This window comes from Fringilla coelebs (assembly GCF_963513975.1).
Source record: "Fringilla coelebs genome assembly, chromosome: Z".
NCBI classification, from domain to species: Eukaryota; Metazoa; Chordata; class Aves; order Passeriformes; family Fringillidae; genus Fringilla; species Fringilla coelebs.
In genome coordinates, this window is record NC_140031.1 from 38831069 (window position 1) to 38851276 (window position 20208).

The 20208-nt window shown below is 38.6% G+C and overlaps 1 protein-coding gene across 1 annotated transcript in view; it reads right to left on the reverse strand.

Annotated features, from left to right (window-relative positions):
- Positions 1 to 6280, reverse strand: part of FANCC (FA complementation group C) — a 74685-nt gene extending 68405 nt beyond the window's left edge. Inside the window, exon 1 of the mRNA XM_084225615.1 lies at positions 6235 to 6280. The gene's annotated coding sequence lies outside the window, so the exon portion shown is untranslated. The remainder of the gene's footprint in view (positions 1 to 6234) is intronic.
- Between the last annotated feature and the right edge of the window lie 13928 nt (positions 6281 to 20208).

Consider the following 20208-nt stretch of genomic DNA (forward strand, 5'->3'; position numbering starts at 1 on the left):
TTCTATTCTGGTCTGAACACGAACCAAACCAATCACCCAAATTTCCCTCATCAAAGAACCTCCTCTTCTATAACTTCAATTTGTATACTGCTTGAGTGGAATACAGAGAAACCTATTTCCTTAAAATTCAGTCCCTCCGGGGAAAAAAAAATAGGTAAAGATTAATTCAAAGTTTCACCACGTAATAAGCAGCACTTCATGTCAGTTACATATTATGAGCTATCAGTGGTGGGGATGTTGCATATATACCAATCCTTGGCACTTTCTTTTTCAGAAATTTAAGCTGCACAATCAACAGATATATTATAAAGTCATTCCCTCATGTCCAAGCATGATACAGAAGCACATACATTAAACTGTACACAGCAAGTTAGAACATTAATCCTCTCATCAGAGGAGTCACTTATGACCTATAATATAGTAGAAAATGTGTATTCCTTTGTATTAGTGTATCAAGGAATAGCATCTACTTCCACCTGTATGTACTAAAATTACAAGGAGGAAAGCGGAAGACGTAAAAAAGTTACTGCCAGAATATAATCTTCCTTCAGCTAAACTGTGGGAGTTGGGAGGGAAAGCAACAGGGACACAGCCTGTTTACATGCAGAGAAGAATGACTACTCACCTTTCTTCCTTCAATTAAATAATGAATGAACACGAAGGGGCTTTCTATTTCCAATAATACTTTTATAATAGTCATGCAACTGCTAAATTCAAGCTTTCTCCCTGGCTTACACAGGTACATGAAAAGAAGATATATGTTCCAAACTCTTTATCTCAAGTATTTGAACATAAGGTAAAATACTGACTGTGTTATTGATATTCAGAGCCACTCATACAGTTGGGTTCTAATTCTTATACTAAGAATTTTTATAAGAACCTCTAATATTTCTTAGTAATGAAACACATACTTTTCATTGAAGTCCTACAGAGTTAAACCATTTCTGCATAACCATAAGGAAACAGAGGAACAAACAGAAAACAATTTCTTCAAAGTCACTGAGGAAACGTATGACAAAAAGAGATGAAACACACTTTAGCGTATTAGGAAACACTGTTTTTCAAGGCTTTCCTCAAAGATAATCTAATATTCACCTTAAGCTCCTCAAGCATGACATGACAATTTATGCAATGATGGTCAATATTACACCAAAAAGAAAATGACCACACAAGAATCCCAAAAACCGATCTTCTTTTCAGTTTATATTACACATACTTACCTTTATATGAACTCTAATGACAGCTTAATAAGTGTAAGTAAAAAAATCTGTGAAAAGTATTCACAGAGTCCACAGTAAAAGCAAGCCTGCAAATGAAAGAATGCACTTCTCTGGCATAAAAGAAAAGAGTCTCATACTTTTCCCCCTCCTCTCTCTCTCTAACTACTCACACCCAGAAATAGCCACAAAATAAAATCTTAAGAATAAAGATGTATTTATAGCACTAAGTACACCTGACAGAAAAAGAAAAATGCATTCTTCAGAAGAATAAAAATAACTTCATGACATTCACATCAACATTTACACGTTTTTGTTGTACATTATCTTAACACACTCCCACAGATACTTGTCCCTGGAGTCCATTGACAAGGTTTCATGCTATTCACAGGCATTAAATCAGGCCATTCATTCTTTGCAAACAAGAAGAGATAAGTTTCCTCAGAAACATCTAGAGCAAAGACTTTTGGTAATTCACTCAGTCAAACCCATACTGCAGCAACAATTAGCTATGTGGGCATTTAGACGGAAGACAGGGAACTGACATTCAAATCGACGAGACAATGATTTGTGGAATTTTCAATTATTCCTTCATATTTTATGAGCATTTACTTTTTAATGCACTACAGAGGATCCTCTGACTTGTCAATAATGCCTGTCACATTAGTTCACGAAAACCTCAGTTTTGCCCCTCAGTTTTGGCATGAAATTAAAGCTGTATTTTTCTCTTATGGGAAGACAGCTTCTTATGAATGTGGTCAGCTGATGATAAATGAGAACTCCCAATGTACATCATAGAAAAAAAAATACTAGCTAGTCGTATGTCTCTTGGCCTCTTCTACCTGGACATTCATTTATGTCATTAATTTAGTTGATACCTTATTAAAGTTGTATCTGGAATCCTTCAATACTGTCACACAGTTAATCAAGATTTACAAAAAAACCATGTCCAACGAATCTACTAATAGGGAGGAAGGACAGCACTACAATTTGGCTTCAGGAATCCGAAGTCTAAGAATCCAATTCTCACATGTCTGACACAGGACACTAAAAAAATTAAAGTTAGTTAAGTAAGGTTCAATCTGCTTCACCTCTGCAGAAGTTCGATTAGTTCTGCTCTGATTTTAAAGAATGGTACATTTACTTACATACTTGTTTACTTAAAAAAAAAAAAAAACCAAAAAAAAAATTCCAAACTAATACCAAATACCTGGTAACATCAGATTTATTCAATTTATAATTTTTTAAAAATTTATTGCTCTCAAAGATTTACAAAGTTCCTTTTGCTACAGTAGCCTTGTGGGCTTTATTTTGCAAGATTAACATAAATGATGCTGCACAGACTATACTTGAGCAAGTAATCTGTCTTTAGACTGTGTCCAATAATACCTGTACAACTCACCACTAATAAAATCATGAAAGTATAGCTTCACAGTATTGCTTAGAAATACAATTTCTATTGGAAGTTAAAAATGCATGGAGAAGTACTATGTCACAACCCTGCAAACATATGCAAAGCTGACAGTTAAAAAGCTAACAGCAACATCTCAGAAACAGCATCTGACATGAATCTGCACTTTATTATTACACAGAGTAAAATAATTTTTGAACAAATTTTAAAGACACTGTAATCAAAACTTCCAAAACTCAGAAGAGTAAATTGTGATTGTTAATATAAAGAATCCAGATTTCACTTTATACATTTATTATTTATGTTTACTGAGTTTATGATTAATATAATAGTAATAAAGAGTATTTTGCATCCCATAATATTTAACATACTGTACATTCCTGTAACTTAGAAAGTACACTAACTGCATAATCCTAAAGTGTTCTTGGGAGCTGGTGGTATGTGCCACCAAGTCTAAAACACAAAGAATTTTCTAATTCCCAAAGCTGCATGAAAGGAGTTACAGATTTTTAATGAGTATTACCATTGTCTTCATTATTAACAGCATTCAGCTGTTCATTATTAACACATTCAGCATTAACAATGACAGCAATTTATTATAGCATTAACTGAAAAACATTGTCTGGGAATAGCCTTCTTGCTGAAAGTTGAATCGTTCAAGATTTGATTTTTGAGAGCTGTTCTATCACTTATACATGTCACCAGGTCTTTACAATCTGGCATACTTTTGTGCACTGTTTAGGTCAGGTTGGCACAAAATATGCTGTATTCATTAAAAATAATTTTTAAAAAATCATCTGATAAAGACTGGAGATTTTTATTTGGGAACAATCTCATACAATATATACATCTTGCTGTAAATGCCAAAAATTATTCCATGCATATCAAAGGATTCTAATGAAACAAGAACTTTCTGAGTTCCTGCTTCAAGAAAAAACTTGTTCCACCTATCTCTGTCACCCTTCTTAAGATCCACCACCCAAATGTCTTTTGAAAGACATCTTTGCCAAAAGCAGCACCTTGACAACTGTAGGGCAATATACTGAAACATATGTCTTAGGGAAAAAGAAATTATAGTTTAAAAGTACACTGAGCACCCAAGGCTGTTCCACTGATGCAACACCTATGTCCAGTGCTTTCAAAGGGGTATCCTTTGTTGCTGTAACTCCTCATAACATCACCCCAACTCCACCAGTGTCTCTTATGCCACTTTCACCCACACTATTCTGCGGTAAATTTCATGTGCACTCACCCCGCTGGTCCATATGCATGCGCTGACCAGATGGAATCACAGAATCATACGATGTTAAGGAAGTGGAATGGACTTGACAGATCATCTAGTCCCAACCCTCTCTGCCCCAGGGACATTGCCCACTAGACCAAGTTGCTCAAGGATTTGTGCAGCCTGGTCTAGAACACTGCCAGGGATGGGGCACCCAGAATCTCCTGGGGGAGCCTGTTCCAGTGTCTCACCACCCTCACAGGAAAGAATTTCTTCCTAATATACAACCTGAAGTTCCCCTCTTTGAGTTTGAACCCTTTGCCCCTTGCCTTATCACTACAGTTCCTAATGAAGAGTCCTTCTCCAGCTTCCCTATAGGCCCCCTTCAGATACTGGAAGGTGGCTATGAGTTCTCCACACAACTTTCCCTTCTTCAAGTGGAACAGTCCCAAATTTCTTTGCCTGTCTTTGTAAGGGAGGTTATCCAGTCCTGGAGGACTCCCGCCCAACAACATGGGGAATATCAGTCTTTCTCTTGGACCCACCCTTCAAATTTTAGAATATATATAGGAATAGAACCATCATAAAACCTTTATTCTGCTTTCAAACTTGGTTGAAATTACCATGTTCAATCCTTAGTAGCCAGAGACATGGAGAGGCAGAATCACATACATCTCACTTCCTGAGAATACAAAGATAAAATGTACAGAAAGTATTACCAAAACTGGATCAATGCTTGTAAGCAAGAAGATAACCTGCGGGATCCCTTTCCGACTCGGCCTTTCCCAGCGCCACGTCCTCCGGAGTCCCAAATCCCGGCGGCGGGGCCCAGCCGCGCAGCGCCCCCGCTGCCCAGGAGGCGGCAGCACTGAGCAGGCTCCCGGCAAGGCCAAAACCCCACAGGTTTCCATGGATTCGGCAGCGCCGCGCGCTGTGCTTTCCGCAACGTCTCCACCCCTGCTTCAACTACCGTATGGTGATAATTCTTAGGACACAATTTTTCAATCTTGAGCTAATGAGGGGAGATGAGCATAAACCCAAATAATGGAGGAAGTAATTCATGTAACTCAGAATATAAACTGAATTAAATTTATTGGGAGCAGACAATACAGCCTTCTTTTCACAAAAGAGACAGAGGACAGCTTCAGATCCTTTAATTACATATTAGGAAAAAATCCCAAATTCTGAAGGTTCTCCTAGTTTTCAAAAGCCCTCGCTAGATTGTTATATCATAGTAGTTTTACCTAAAGGATTCTTCACTTCCAGAGAGAGAGCATTATGCCATTTTAGTTATTTTAGTTATCCTCCCATATGAAAAATGGCCATTCGGAAAATTTCTGAGACGAGTGGAAATTTAATTACCTACATTTGTGAACCAAACACAAAACTTAAAATGTCAAATTCTCCCAGCACTTAGGGGACATCTGTCTTCCCTAATCTTTAGTTTAAATAAAAGGCCAGCTACGTTTTCTGACAGTATTCCTTAAAAGCCTGCTCTACTGGAATTCCTCCACCACAGCAGATGTCTGTGTCAGATTGCAAAGTACAAAAGTTGGCAAAGTCTGCTGAATAAGAAACCAATCCCCCTCCCTCTATCAACCATTTAGGAAGGTATCTGTGTATTATTGTTACACTGGTCTTGCATATATATCACAAAATGACCTTTTGTCGCTCTGTTTCCTCCCTAGAAGGAAGGAGGGGGAATAGCAAGAGGCAGACAGCACAGATGTTGGTGTCTCTCTGTCTACAGATGTTTTCAGTACCAGATAGTACCTACACGGGGAATACAAGAAGGTTGGACACGGACTTTTTACAGGGGCCTGTAGTGATAGGACAAAGGGAAATGGCCTTAGACAGAGTAAGTTTAGGCTAAACGTTAGGAAGAAACTTTTCACCCAGAGAGTAGTGAGGCACTGGCACAGGCTGTCCAGAGGAACTGGGGATGCCTTATCCCTGCAGCGCTCAGGGCCGGGCCGGACGGGGCACGCTGGCACGGGCACCACAGAACGAGGCACACAGAGCTCGGGCAGCAGCGCTCGGGACGTAGCGCAGGCCCGGCCCCGCCGCCACGGCCACCTTCCTCTGCCGACCTCAAGGCCTCAGGGAGGGCCGGCCCGACGCCTCGCTGCCCACGTCACCCCTTCCCCAGCGGGCTCGTCGCCGCCAGCTCCCGCGGAGGGCGGAAGGGGAGGGCGCGGAGCCCGGCGGATCATCCGCACTAGCGCATCCCCTTCCCGCCACGACAGCCCCCGGCCCGCGACCACCGCGGCCCGGCCAGCGGGGGCAGGACGGGCGAGAAGCCGCCGCTCCCTTCAGCGGCTGGGCAGGTCCCGCCGGAGCTCCCCGCGCCCGCTCCGTCCCGCCCCTCCCTGGCCGCCGCTTACCGCGCCCGCCGCGCCGCACCATTGGAGTTTTCGCGCGCGCTGCCCGCTGCCCACGGCCGCGCCTGCGCGGGGGGCGGGGCGGGGCCGCCTGTCCTCTGGCAACCCCGGACAGCGGGCGGAGCGCACGTCGGGCTTAGGCCGGGTTTTGGGAGGAGGCTCTTCGTGCAGGGAGTGGCTGGCACTGGAACAGGCCTCCCAGTACTAAGCCTGTCTGAGTTAAAGAAGAGTTTGGACAAGACCCTCAGGCACATGCTGTGACTCTTGTGGGTGTCCTGCGCAGCGCCCGAGTTGGACTTCCATGGTCCTTGTGGATCCTTCCAAATCAGGATACTCCGTGGTTCTTTGATTTTGAATCTGTGATTTAGCCTGCCCCAGCCACGCACGCTTGGCGTCCCGACTCAAGCATGGGACATCACGAGGATGAGCTGTGGCAGAAGCCCTGTCGGTGTTGGGGGCAAGTGCACTCCCAGTGTGTCCCTAGCAAAAGTGAGGTGCCGTGGTGGCTTGCACACTGAAAACTCATTGGGCACACTGAAAAACACACTGAAAACCAGTGACGTGGGCAAAGCCAGTCTGATCTTGCATGTGCAGCTCAGGAGCGGCTCCACAGGGAAACCAAAGTGACAGGAACATTGCGGCCCCTGTGTGGGTTGTGTCTTCTTGGCCGCCGTGCACTGAACACTGGCAGTGGCCAGGCCAGGGGGTCTGCCCACAGTCTTGGTCGGTTGACCATAAGTGAATAAAACCCTTCAGCTTTACCACTTTTGGTAAGACTAAGTGTTAAACTTTTGCTTCTTTTCAGTTTTCTGAACGTAGGAGGTCCTTGTATCCCTGTGAGCAAAATGCTATCAGTATGAATACAGACATAGGGTAAATAAGAAATTTTGTTTTGAATAAACTTAGAGTTGGAAATACTCAATTTACTGAAATTTGTGGTCTTGCCAAAATGAGAAATATAGACAGGTTGAACCCTACTGTCCCTCAGTTTGTTATAAAGCTACAAATATTAAAACTACCAAGACCTGTACTCTGACACTGGTCCTCAAAGTAGTCCTGCTGAAAATACCAGTGCTACACAACCTGACTACTTGGTGCATTTTTGCTCATCACTCCCTTGCCTACTTACACAGTCATACTTAACTCTCTTCCTCTCATTCTTCCTCTTCAGCTCATGTACTCAGCTCCTTCTCCTGTTTACCCTGGTAGTTCTTTCACTCCTGCCTGGTTTTACCTCCATGTTCACTATTTGAAAAATAGAGCTGGTGGGAAGTTGCTGCTATTTTTCCATCCATCTTTTTGAGAAGCCATCAGCGCAAAAAAATCTCTGTTTCCTAGCATCTTCCTCTAAATATGTATTGTTACACCACCTTGTCCTACTTCCTCCTTGAAGAAACTGGATAGTACAGCACTCATTGCATTACTACCTATGGAAAAACAAAACAGAAAAGAACAAAGAACAAAGATACTAAGGCAAAACACTCTCTGTCTTTAACCTAGGTTGAATTGTTACTTTTCATATGGATTTTAAATTAAACTGCAATGACATCATTAGTCTGGATTATAGGCTAGTTTGTATTAGACTTGTATTCATGATTTAAAGTCTGCTTGAACATATGACAATCACGGCTGCTGAAGTTAAAGTTGCTATTTTTCTTTTCTCAATTTTACAAGACAGCTGATGACCAAACTCCTTACTCCCATTCAGCTTTCACATTCTTTCATTCATTCTTGCATTCTTTCTTTTTTTATTAGAGGTTGCCTCTTTTTTGATCACCACTGCTTTCAATTTTCTATAAAGAGACATCCCTATCAGTACAAAAACAAATTCAACCTACCCATATAGTGAAATCCCCATGCATTACTTAAATTACTTTTTACATTTCATCCTATCCTATCAGAACCACCTAATGAATTAAAGGCTTTTTTGTGAAAATTTCAAAGTTCTTTCTTGGGAAGCAGCAACTGGTCATCAGGCAACCCATCAAGACAAATTGTCAGGAACGTTTCCCATACATCAAACACATTTGCAGACCACAACTTGGAGCTTTGTATATAATGCCCATATTCACACAGCAAGTCCAGTTCAAAACTCATGCAACTCTTTTAATCATTCTCCTCCTCTATTTTGTAAAGTGAAAATGTGGAAGAATTTGTATTTGTTTTCTACCATGAATTGTGTTAACACTTTCTTAAATGTCAACATTATTAGTTTTTTCATTCATGACACTTTTTGTGGTTCGGGTACACTGCAAGAAGCTTGAGTGGAAGAAGTTTGACAGCATCATTTTTCATGTTCCCGATTGAACATATTCCAGAGTTGTCCAAAGTGTATTTCTGCTCCATAGTTAGAGTAGTAAAAACCTGCCTTTGTTAATCAGCTTGATGCATACACCATCAATTTACACAATTTTGTTGCTGCTCAACAAGCCAACCGCACAAAAAGTTCTCATGCTCATCTGAACATATGGCTAAAGATCACTGTAATTTACTAGGAGCTGTAAAAAATAAACCCAGGAATTAAAAAAAAGCCAAACTAGAGCATTTAAGGAAGTCATGGGGAAAGGTATAATAGATAAATATATAAAAAATAAGAGCAAATAAAAAACAAATATGAAAGTAAATTACTAATATTAATAAACTTCAGTAGATAGAAAGAACACTTGGTAATATTACCTTCAAAAAACTCTCATTTTAAATAGTCAAAAAATAAGTGGCAATGATACGAATAATGAAAGAGGTTGTACTAATCAAGTGAATGCCAATACAAATGTTATGTTACTTCAGACAGTCTGTATGGAGTTTTCCACTGCCACTATTAATAAATGCAAAACATTTGAGGTTAAAAAAATGTCATGGAGACTATTTCTTTAGCCTTGATCTTTAATAACAGATACTACTACATATAGAGCTAATACAGCTGCCTTAGAGAATTACTAATAGTAAATCTCTGATACAAATAATATTTGAAATTATTAAGTCACCAGAAATAGTACTGCTACAAATATAAATTCCATGACTTCAAACCCTGAATATTTCAGAAAGAATATTCCACATACCAGAGAATTCCTGGCTGTTCTCTGAGAACCCTGGCAATCTCCTCTTCCCCAAGGTATGTTGCCAAAGCCCCTTATTAAGCCTTGCACTTTGGTGAGACACAACAGATACTATACTTTGGTTCAGAGTAAAATATCTACATTTGACCCTTTCGCATGTATTAATTTGGTAGAAAAAAAAAGTCCTCTGTTAGGGGAAGAGAAAGAAATATATATTTGGCAAGTTTGAGGAGGGAAAAGGAAGAGAGGGGAAAAAAAAAGGACGAGTCCTAGCTGTTTGAAGCTTTTCAGAATGTTAGAATAAATGCTGTGAGAGGTAGACTGATGGGATGAACTGCAGATGAGGCACACAAAGGTACATGGTAAATATAATTCTTAATGCGCATGACCACCACATACATAATATATTTTATGTGCATCACAACAATTAGATACAGAGGACATACTGCTCTAAGCAACAGACAAGTACCAAGCAAAATGCCCCCAGACCCCTTATCTGAGTATATACCTTCATGTAGATCTGTGGCTAGCTCAAAATGGTTGGTACAGAGATAACAAAGATAACAAGGAGCTAAGGTAAAGGCTGCAGCCATATTGTTGTTCTTTACATGTGGAATGGGACCTGCATGAACACCGCAGGGGAAAACAAAACATAAATCATATTCAAGAGATTCCCAGAGAAGACCACAGTGTGTAACAAGTCACCAGTAGATTTTACTGTATTGCTGTTTGCTAGCCACAGTAGAGGATTTTGGAATAGGCAGATATGGCATTTTTAGATGCTGATTATGTATTTGAAAATTTACCCACTAAAATACTGTACTTTGGACAGCTGTTAGCCAAATAGTTAGGCGTGTTGACTTCCATGAATTCCAGGTGTTCATTTTCTCCCATATCGCCCATTTGATTTACAGTATAATTTCATGGTTGCTTATGCTTTTCCATTAAAGAAACATTCTTCAGTTGGAGGAGAAGGGAGTTGCTTCTTGGAGGCATCAGAGTCTGCAAATCCTGTTGGTGAACTTAGTGAGCAGCGCATGCCACACAGTCTTTATGTTCACACTGGAATAATTTTATCTCTCCTTCTTTTTTTGTTGATTTGGAATGTAGTTTCTGTTGATTTGACATCCTGGAGATGTTTACTTACTCCTGAGCAGGACAGGAACATTTTCTGTGTTCTGTATCTCAAGTGATAGATAAATATGTTTGGTTTCTTCTTAATGCAAACACATTAAGTCTTTAGCTGGGGACCCTCTGAAGGATTCAAAAAAATTGGCCCTGAATTGACCAGTGCTGTTAAATGTTCTTTAAACCAGACCTGAGGAGTTCTTCTGGGAGTTTTCCTACCTTCTGTTAAGGCAGGCCTCTTATTTCTCAGACTGGTGTAAAACATTGTGACAAGGATAAAATTTGGAAATTGTACCATGTATCAATCACTTAGCTAATCTTGGCACAGTCAAGATTCTCATAATCTGTCTTATTATGTATCTTTCCAAAATGTTATTAGAGAAGCTGAAGTTAGGTTAGATTATGTTTCTATCTATAGTTTATACATTTTCTTGTAGAAAATAATACTCTCTGCACTCACAGAAGGTGCTATACAAAGAAAGCATGAGTTACATCAATTGTTCCTAAGACACTAAGACAATAAAAATTAAAATCTTTCATGAGTTCTTTCTCCTGTTGCGTCCTGCTGAATCCTTGAATACTGGAAAGCGTTTCCAAAGTTTGTTCCACAAAGTACAGTACATTGAAGCAGTGAGCTCAGTAATTTCTGTGGTATTCCCTATTGATATTCTAAAAAGTTGCTGTAACATATAGAAGAAGCATGAAATACTTGCTACAGGGTGGAAAGTTAGTAACTTTGCCTTGACCTGTTCTCTTACTGACAGCTATTAACAGTATGAAATTCTCCAGTGAGCATTTCAATTTCGTGAGTGTGACTATATTCCTTCCTGCTTTATATAAAATACTCTCCTTAACTAAAAGAGGTATTTACACATTCTAGAACCTGTGAGGTTTAACCAAAATTTAAGATGATAAAAGGGGAAATGCTGTTTTTGCTGGCAACAAGCAGGAGCCATAATATAAGTCAGCAAAATGTGATAAAGATCATGCTTGATCCAATTTTCAGAGGGTTGGAGGTATGGGAAACTGCCTGTTGAGAGTTGGTCTTTCATGAATCTCAGTATTATTTAAACTCATAAGTTATGAAGCATTAAATCTTACAAAATAAAGTTACTATTATAAAGTAAATCAGTGAACTCAAAGATATCACACACTGAAAGTCTTTAGCTTTTTCCCTTTGCAAACCGGATTATTACAGATGATATTTTCAAATTAAGCAAATTAAGCAAGTATATCAATAAATTCATTTTTTTTCAAGTTTAAAACTATGAGAGAGCTGGTCACTGCTTGAAACTGAAATTTCAAACAGGCCCATGACACTGTAAAACACTGCAATTAAAACATCTTTTAAGTTCTAATTCCATTAAGCACAGAAATTTACTCAAAATGTATCAAGATAGCCGTTGTCCATGGCATATAAGGCAAGTGTAAGAATAAAAGGAGGAAAGAGAAGCCTTTAAGTGAATAAATTTCTCTATAACTGTCTTTTATCATATGGATTATATGCTTTTGTTAAAAATGGAAGCACAGTTTCCACACTAACATAGTTTTGCTTGAAACAAGAGACTGCTTCTTCATCTAAAAGCTTTGCCAAGCCTATGTCTCCATCAAAACCAAACAAGTCCCACATGTAAACAAAAATGTTATACATCAGATGAAAGTGAAGAAACTACCAATATTTACTCAATACGTAGATTTCCATCATAGTATTCCTAGTGATAACTTAGCTATTAAAAAAAAAAAAAAAAAAAGCCACAGAACATAGGAAAAGAGGGCTGAATGGAGAGATAGTGAGAAGATACTTATTTTTGTTTTAAAATCAATCTCATTCAGGCATTGTTAGCTAACCCATTTGAAAAACTCATCTTTATGGTCTGCATTTTTCTATATTTGCTGAATGTTGTATATGATCATTTGTTCACAACAACATAGGGCAGTATACAACTGTAGCCTTTAAGCTTTTACAAATTACATGTTTTCAGTATTGCAGACCACTGCCTCACAGAAAAAAAAAGAGAAATCATTCAGTTGGGATCCCTTCGAAGTGGAAAAGGTCTCCACAATTGAGTAGCTTGCCTAAAGGAGCTACCAAAATAGTATAGAGAAGTCTGTAGAATCATTCCAGTGTTAATCAAAAAGTGGCTGAAACAGCTCTATGATAGAAAATAAGAACAGCATTATGTGGATTGCCAGCTTTCCCCCCACAGTCTCTATATATTACTGAAAATCTTGTATTTCTCATTCCTTCATTTAGCCTGTTAGACGCTGCAATATCAGGCTTCTCTGACCTCCCAAAGGAGGTGTAACTCTAGTATTCCATTCCCTTCACTCCTTCTTTAAACAGTTTGTCATCCACACTCCTTTGCCTGCAGTACTCATATTTGCAAGTCGGTGGAATGCACTCTTTCATAAATCTCCTTTCACTTATTTTAGCAATCATTCTTCCTTTATTGGTATTAACCTTTCTTTAACCTTGTTTATCTTCAGATTTAATCCCTTCCTTGTGACATCTCCGATGAAATACCAATTTGTTTTTCATCATTCTCTCATTAATACAGTGTTCCTTTGTTCCCTTAATTTCTTGCCTCATTAACTGAATATTTACATTGGGTCACCTTTAAATGATCTATAATCTAATACACCGAATCTTATTCACAACTGATAATCACTAGAATTAATATAATTCATACTGTTCAAAAGAGCTTTATACAGCTTTGTACAGACCACAATAAGCCTGGTTGGAAAATATTTTTTCAAATACCTCTATAAATGAAAGGAATATACACAAATGCATCATGCAAAATGAAATAGCAAAATAAATATTGTGTTGATGAAAAGACTGAGATTATGTATCTGTAAACTAAAAATAAAGATGTTTTTAAAATTGTTGAAATAATCGAAATCTGAACATCTCAATGCCAAGTTATTGTCACCTATAAAATAAATCTTAATGTATTAAAAATCACAAAGTAGGGGCCCAAAAGCTCATAAGGCTGTTTATGCAATCCTAAGATTAAGGCATAGAGTTTGTTGCTCCATAAAAGATTTTATTAATTTTGGAAACAGTTGCATCCCCCTGTTTCTCTTGTACGCACAATGTCACATTCCTTGTTTTCCATGTTATCTCTCAGAGGTGTGCCCTGAAGTTGGCTTAAGAGCTATAGCTCAAACCTGAGATTTAACTATGTATTTCCTTACCTTTACATATTTCTTTCATCTCATTGGACATAAAGAAATATCTGACATCTCACAAAACAGTTTTTGTCATGAAATAATATGATATCAAACATGATATGTAGCTGAATTCCCTTCCTCCAAGTGGCTGTTTTTCTCCGTTTAGTAAATGAGCAACTTGATACTGGCATTGTAAAATGTTGTAGAAATGGGGATTAAGGAACATGATTTAAAAAGCAAATATAATAATTATTATAAATCAAAGAGATACACTCAAATGATAGGACTAAAGAAGCCTGGTTGCTCTGAATCTTTATTATTTGGGTTTGTGGTTTCTAGGAAGTCATTAATCCTTGTCTTTTCCAAGGACTGACTAACTACTATAAGGCCATAATATAAAGAAAAGAAATCAAAGCATCAATAACTTTAGTAACTGAGAAGGAAACTTTAAGTGACACTGGGCAAGTACCTAGAATGCAAAAAGTCTTCTGTGTGGTTTGTTAGTGTATTTACTGGTTTTGTTCACCACAATGTAGAAAAGACATCTCTTAGAGAGCATCTGGAAGAGGGCCATAAGGATGGTGAAAGGCCTTTGGGGGAATTGGTATGGGTGACTGAGATCACTTGGTCTGTGCAGCATGAAGAGGAGACTGAACACATGCCTTACTGCGGTGACAACTTCCTCAAGAGGGGAAGTGAAGGGACAGACACTGATCTCTTCTTTGTGGTCCCCAGTAAGAGAACCCTAGGGAATGGCCTGAAGATGTGCCAGGGATGTTTAGGTTGGACATTAGAGAAAGGTTCTTCCCCCAGAGGATGGTTGGGTACTAGAACATGATCCTCAGGGCAGTGGTCACAGCACCAGCCTGGCAGAGTTCTAGAGCAGTGTTCTCAGGCACATGGTGTGACTTGGGGATGGTGCTGTGTAGGGCCAGGATTTGGACTCAATGATCCTTGTGGGTCCCTTCCAACTCAGCTTATTCTATGATTCTGTGATGTGGGATACAGCAGTGAAATGTTCTAAACATGATCATATGTAGCCATACATTACAACATGTGAAATGCAACATGTAAAACAAGTAACTAAATTAGTTAGAGACATTACCTATTTTCAGTGTTTCCAGTGTCCTAAATATTCAAAAGCTATGTGGGGGCTGTGGCATTACTTACTACTTCTCAAAAATCCTTCTCTATGCCACAGGGTGAGAGCCAAGCTGTACCTGGGAACAGATGGCCAAAAGGATGAGAAGATAGGGAGCTTTACCCTATCTAGATTTTTTTCTCAAGGTGTAAGGAGGGTGGAGCAACAACTCCATCAGCAAAACCTTGTGCATCTTTTGTCAGAGCTGCTCTTGTGTTGCTGACATCCTGATGATTCATACTTTGCCAGGCACTTTGTTAAGTTATTGCTGCTCTGTACTATTAGGAGGAATCAGAAATGGACATGATTTAGTGCTGCTCTGAGTTGTGCCAGTGCATGAATGGGAACTGAAAACACATATGATCTGTGTCTGGATAATAGTGTGATACCTGTTTGTCATGGGATAAAGAGAGCCTAATTAAGAAACAACAGGGAGAAAGCACAAGAGGTCTTTTCAGAAAGTCTGCAACAAATGAAAAACAGATCTCTAACTGTCATTTTGCTAGTTTCAGCAGCACTCTATTTAAAATTATAATAAAAGGTATTAGTGCTTGTTCAGAGAACCTGCAACCATGTTAGACGTATAAAATTCATAGTAGGGAGTTACAAATGATGATAAATCAAAAAGATCAATGCTACAAAATATTCTTTATCAGAAGACCACTGTTTTTTTTTTTCCTTTGGCTTTTGAGGTTGAATTCTCTAGTAGTTTTATGCTTATCACTGGTTTTTATTCATATCCACATTATAAAATTCCTTAACCAACATATGACAAAAGGTATTTATCATATTATATTTAGCACTGTTACAAATCTGTAGTATTAGTGTCCTCTCATGCACAAATTTGAAACAGACAGGTTTAACAGTGGGTTGTTATGAATAAATTTCAGGCTCTAGAAGCTCTGTGTTTCTGTGTAGTATTGCTGCATACCTAGCAAAGCCTTCTGCACAGCCTTTTCTAATAGCCTGACAAAGTCTTAGATCCTGTGCTTAAGGCCAGGCAGAGTACTTGGCAAGTGCAACTGATGTGCATGCTGTTAAACATGAGCTTACATTTTCTCAGCATCAGGACTATATTCCTTGGCACCTCACTAATGCTTGTGCTTGAATGGGAAATGGCCTGAATGCACCACTCTGACCATGCTAGTGTAACAGACAAAGCTAAAAAATCTGGCTTCCAGAGAGGTGCTTCCTCTGGTTTATCAGTAACTGGATCTGACTCTTCATACTTCTAATGTCATACTTACTGATGTCATTGCAGATGTTTTTGAAGACATGGCAGCAATCAAAAACTATTTTGTTTGGCTCATCCTTTTCAGTAATCACATTTTCCTCACCTGCAGCAAGCAATCATTGAAGATAAGGCTCTGTTGCCTTGCATGTATTAGACATTGTACATACACAAAAAGACTTAATCACAAACAACTTACTTTTTTTCTTCCTTGCCATTCTGGTTCTCTGGTGACAGACGTTTGCAGACGTTCCATGTATTTCCTCAGAAGACTTATAAATGTCCACAAAACTTGGACTGCGTTGGCCAATAGCCAGCGGTATAAGAGGGTAATGCTGATACTTCCCTAGTCTACAGCAAGAAACACCAGCAGTGAGCAATCACACAGCCCTAAGGGTGTCTAATTTCTCAGAGACATACTGGGAATATGCATCTGCTTAGACCTGACCATTATGAAAGACTATTTTCCCAGCAATATTATAATTTCTGCTTACCTTCTTTTTCAGAACCCTCACCTTGTAAATAGTTTGGAGTCTTTTCTGAAGGAGGGTACTCTGCGCATTTAAGAATTTCGTTTTCTCTGCTAAGAGCTATTTACAGTCTAGGTTGTCATGCTGTTAGGCAGTAACAACCAAGGAACAGAGCATTTCCTAGGAATTAATGGCTTGCTAGGCTGAGTTTAAAGCCTGAGGTACAGCCAGAGGCTATTAACTCCAGCTGGTCATTAAAAATCCTTCGGAAATACCTTGGTCCAAGGTCAGTATTACTGTTACAACAAATGTAGGCAGATGGATTTATTTCATGGGTTGCATTTTCAGCTGGTATGCACAGGGCTTTTCTGGAGAATTTACACCTTCTTAACATTAACCAGTCAATTATTTGAGTCACCCCTCAGCATTCCAGTCATGCAGTTTTAATGATCCTTATTATGAAAAATGGAAGTGTAGCACTCTGGCAAATTTCATATCAGTTTATCTGATTAGCCTTTCGCATCTGCTGGCAAATATAGCGCATGCTACCAAGAAAGCAAAGTCTCTGATATGAGCATTTATTCCCCAAGAAATAAGGACTTCATCTTCTCCTAAGTATCTAGTGTGTTTGCACAAAGACGGGATCATTTAGAATACCAGCTAGTAAGCAGGCCAAAATGAAAATTTAACACAGGCAGAGTTTTACAGTCTTTAACAAGAGCCTATAAATAATAAATAGTTCAATTTAAAACATCTTCTGGGGAGACAGTGTAGTAGCAAAAGATGAAGTCGAGAAAATACATTTGGAATTGATTTGCTAGAATGGAATAGGAGCATTCAGTGGAATTATTCCTGCTCAGAAGTGGAGATGGGCACAGTTAGGAATAAACCAGGGGTTGATTTAAGCTCTACAAAATAAATCTTGAAACTTACATACCTGATAGGTCAGTTATCTTTCAGAGCAGTCATCTGCACATGGGTTTATATTTTTGTAATATTCAGATTTTAAAAAACAAAACACAGCAAAGACACCATTATTGAAAAATTGCTGTTGCTGCTGGGGAAAAAAAAAAGAGACATTCTGTATGTTTAGTATAAAACTATTACTTTTTACTGCCTATAATGTGTTTGTACTGTGATAATACAACCAAGTCCAGGTACAGATAAAGCCTTTTATGTAGCCAGTTCTCTAATATTTGCAGTTTTTACCTCAATACTGACTTTTCCCAGAAGTGAAATGACCTACCTGAAGTTTGTGACCCTTATCAGTACATAAAACCAGTTCTGATCTTGTCAAATTGCAGACTTTTATTTCACCAGAGTTTAACTCCCTGGGCGATTACATTTAGAGAGAAGCAGCAGGGCTTTGGGATTTGACCACTTTTAATAAGACAAAACTAAATATCAGCGCATCCCTCTCAGCCACTACTGGGTTCCTATCAGTAGATGGGGAAGTTTCTAAAGTTTTACCAGGCAAACTGTATTGCAGCAGTGAAACTAATTATTTTCTTAAGGTACTTGGAGCTGTAGAGTAAAAGGTGATTCCAGGAATCCTGTTGATATCCTGTTGCAGTACAAAATCTTGTATCTTTTCTGTTGAAGTGCACCTGTAGTTGCTTGCTTTCTGTACACATAGATACACATACAGATCCTGATAGGTGTTCCATCCTATTTTTTAATTATTTCCACTGGCATATGAGTATCTTCTGCTTTCAAAAATATTTCAACACCTCAACAAGGCTTTTAAATATCCCAGACTTGACCTTCATGGATCTTCATAAGATACAGAAAAGTCCTAGGGCACAAATTCTGCAAATAGTTACATGTCTGCTTAGTTTCACAAAGTTAGGAGACCGTTGAGAGTTAAGCACTTAGTGAAGATTTGGATTATTATAGCTTGACTATTTTTATAATAATATATTGTTATTCATATAGGAGTATGCTTAGTACACGACTGTACTACCTGTTTAAATATAAATTTTCTTTCTCTGTCACCAAATTCTGATAGCAATATTTGAATGCAGTTTGTGATGTCAGACTCCTAACCTGAATTCAAGGCAGTCTAAGAAATGCAGGTTTCTCCAACAAAGAAAAAGACGTTTTCCCAACTTAGGCTGAAATACTTGCAAATCCTGCCTGTGGCTGGGCATGAATTATGGACTTTTATAAAGTGTTTGAAAGTCTGTGCTTTTAGTGTAAGAGACAGTGTGTATAAAACCAAATTTTGTCCTTCTAAATGTGCTTCGAGATGAAACATCCACCCCTTCAACATTAACTGGATAAGTTGCAGCAGTTACAGTGAAAGGATGCCAAGACTAAACTATTTACTTAAAGGATTCCAATGTGTCCGAGCACCAAATGGTTTAAGTCTTTCAACCAGGCAATTAATAATAAAACCACTATTCCAAAACACAGTTATCAGCACCCCAGATGTATACCCGAATTTAGCAGTATCTGATTGTCCAACATATTGCACGTTACCCCGAACAAAAATTTCTCACCAAATGGATAGCTTCAGTCCTGAAATCCATATCAGATGTTCAGGAGGTATGTTGGCAAAAGATTTGCCCCAGGTTAAAATGCAGCTTGTCTTCCGGTAGAAAAGTACTTGGAAAAAACAAAAAGACCCCCCAAACCTTTGAATATATTTTTTTTTTTCCACTGGGTTGTTCCATTAATTAGCTCTTCTTCATATTAACAGACTTTTTTCCTTGTGAGGATACCTAGATATTACTTATCTGGGTAGAAAGGATATTTTTCTTGAACGGAATAGGTTGCATTAAAATAAAAGGAAAATTTCTTGGGGCCATTCCCTTTATCATTTATTATTTCTACATTATCTGACACCTGTATAGAGGACCTAAGTCAAGTGTCTCTGTTTTCTTATGTGAAAAGAAGGGGGAAACTGGAGCAAATGCAAGTAAATATCCAAGTGAAAAATGTAAGTGAGCGTATATAAGCAGTGTGGATGTCCAAAGCAAGACACTGGGAACCAGAAGCAACCACAAATTTCTGTAGTTTAAATAAAAGCTAAACAGCCACTACTGCGACATTCAGAAGGCACAAATGCAAGTAAGCAACATCCACTGAATTCTGTTCACAAGTCTGAAGTCAAGCCAATTGACATAGTAGATGGTCACATGATAGTATTCAGATTACATAAAAGATTAAACCAATCTGTACCCGAAGTTACAATGTTTTACTGCTATGCCAGAACCACTAATGAGAATTCCCAGAATAACTATATGAAAGCATTTTATTCTTTAGAAAGATGATTTATTGAAGGTAGTATACACTTCTTGGAAGCAGCATTTTATGGGGAAAGCAATGCATTCTCTTTAATAGGATTGCAGGCATCCTTTTATTTATTCCTGGAGTTTTCCTCTCCATTTGATCTCATGCACTGTAAAGATATTAGACAGAATCTAACAAAGATGCTTTTTGCATGAATTTCTTGAATGTGTATAAAGTATTCTACACAGCAGCATACAAAGTTGCACACTTCGTAGAGGCAATGTCTTCTTTCAGCCAGTAGCAAACAAGATGCAGTTTCAAATTTTGTATGCCATGGAGTGCTGTACATAGTTCCCAGCTATGACAAACTGCTTAAATGGGCATGTACCTAGACATGCCATTTTCATCAGAGGGTCTTCTGAAGAAGACCAGTATTATGGCTGTGTTTCTGCTGACCCATTGAACATCTGTTTTCAGCAACATGTTTTGAGACACATATGAAGATCACGAAGTAGATACCTGGCCAGACTACATGATCTAAAT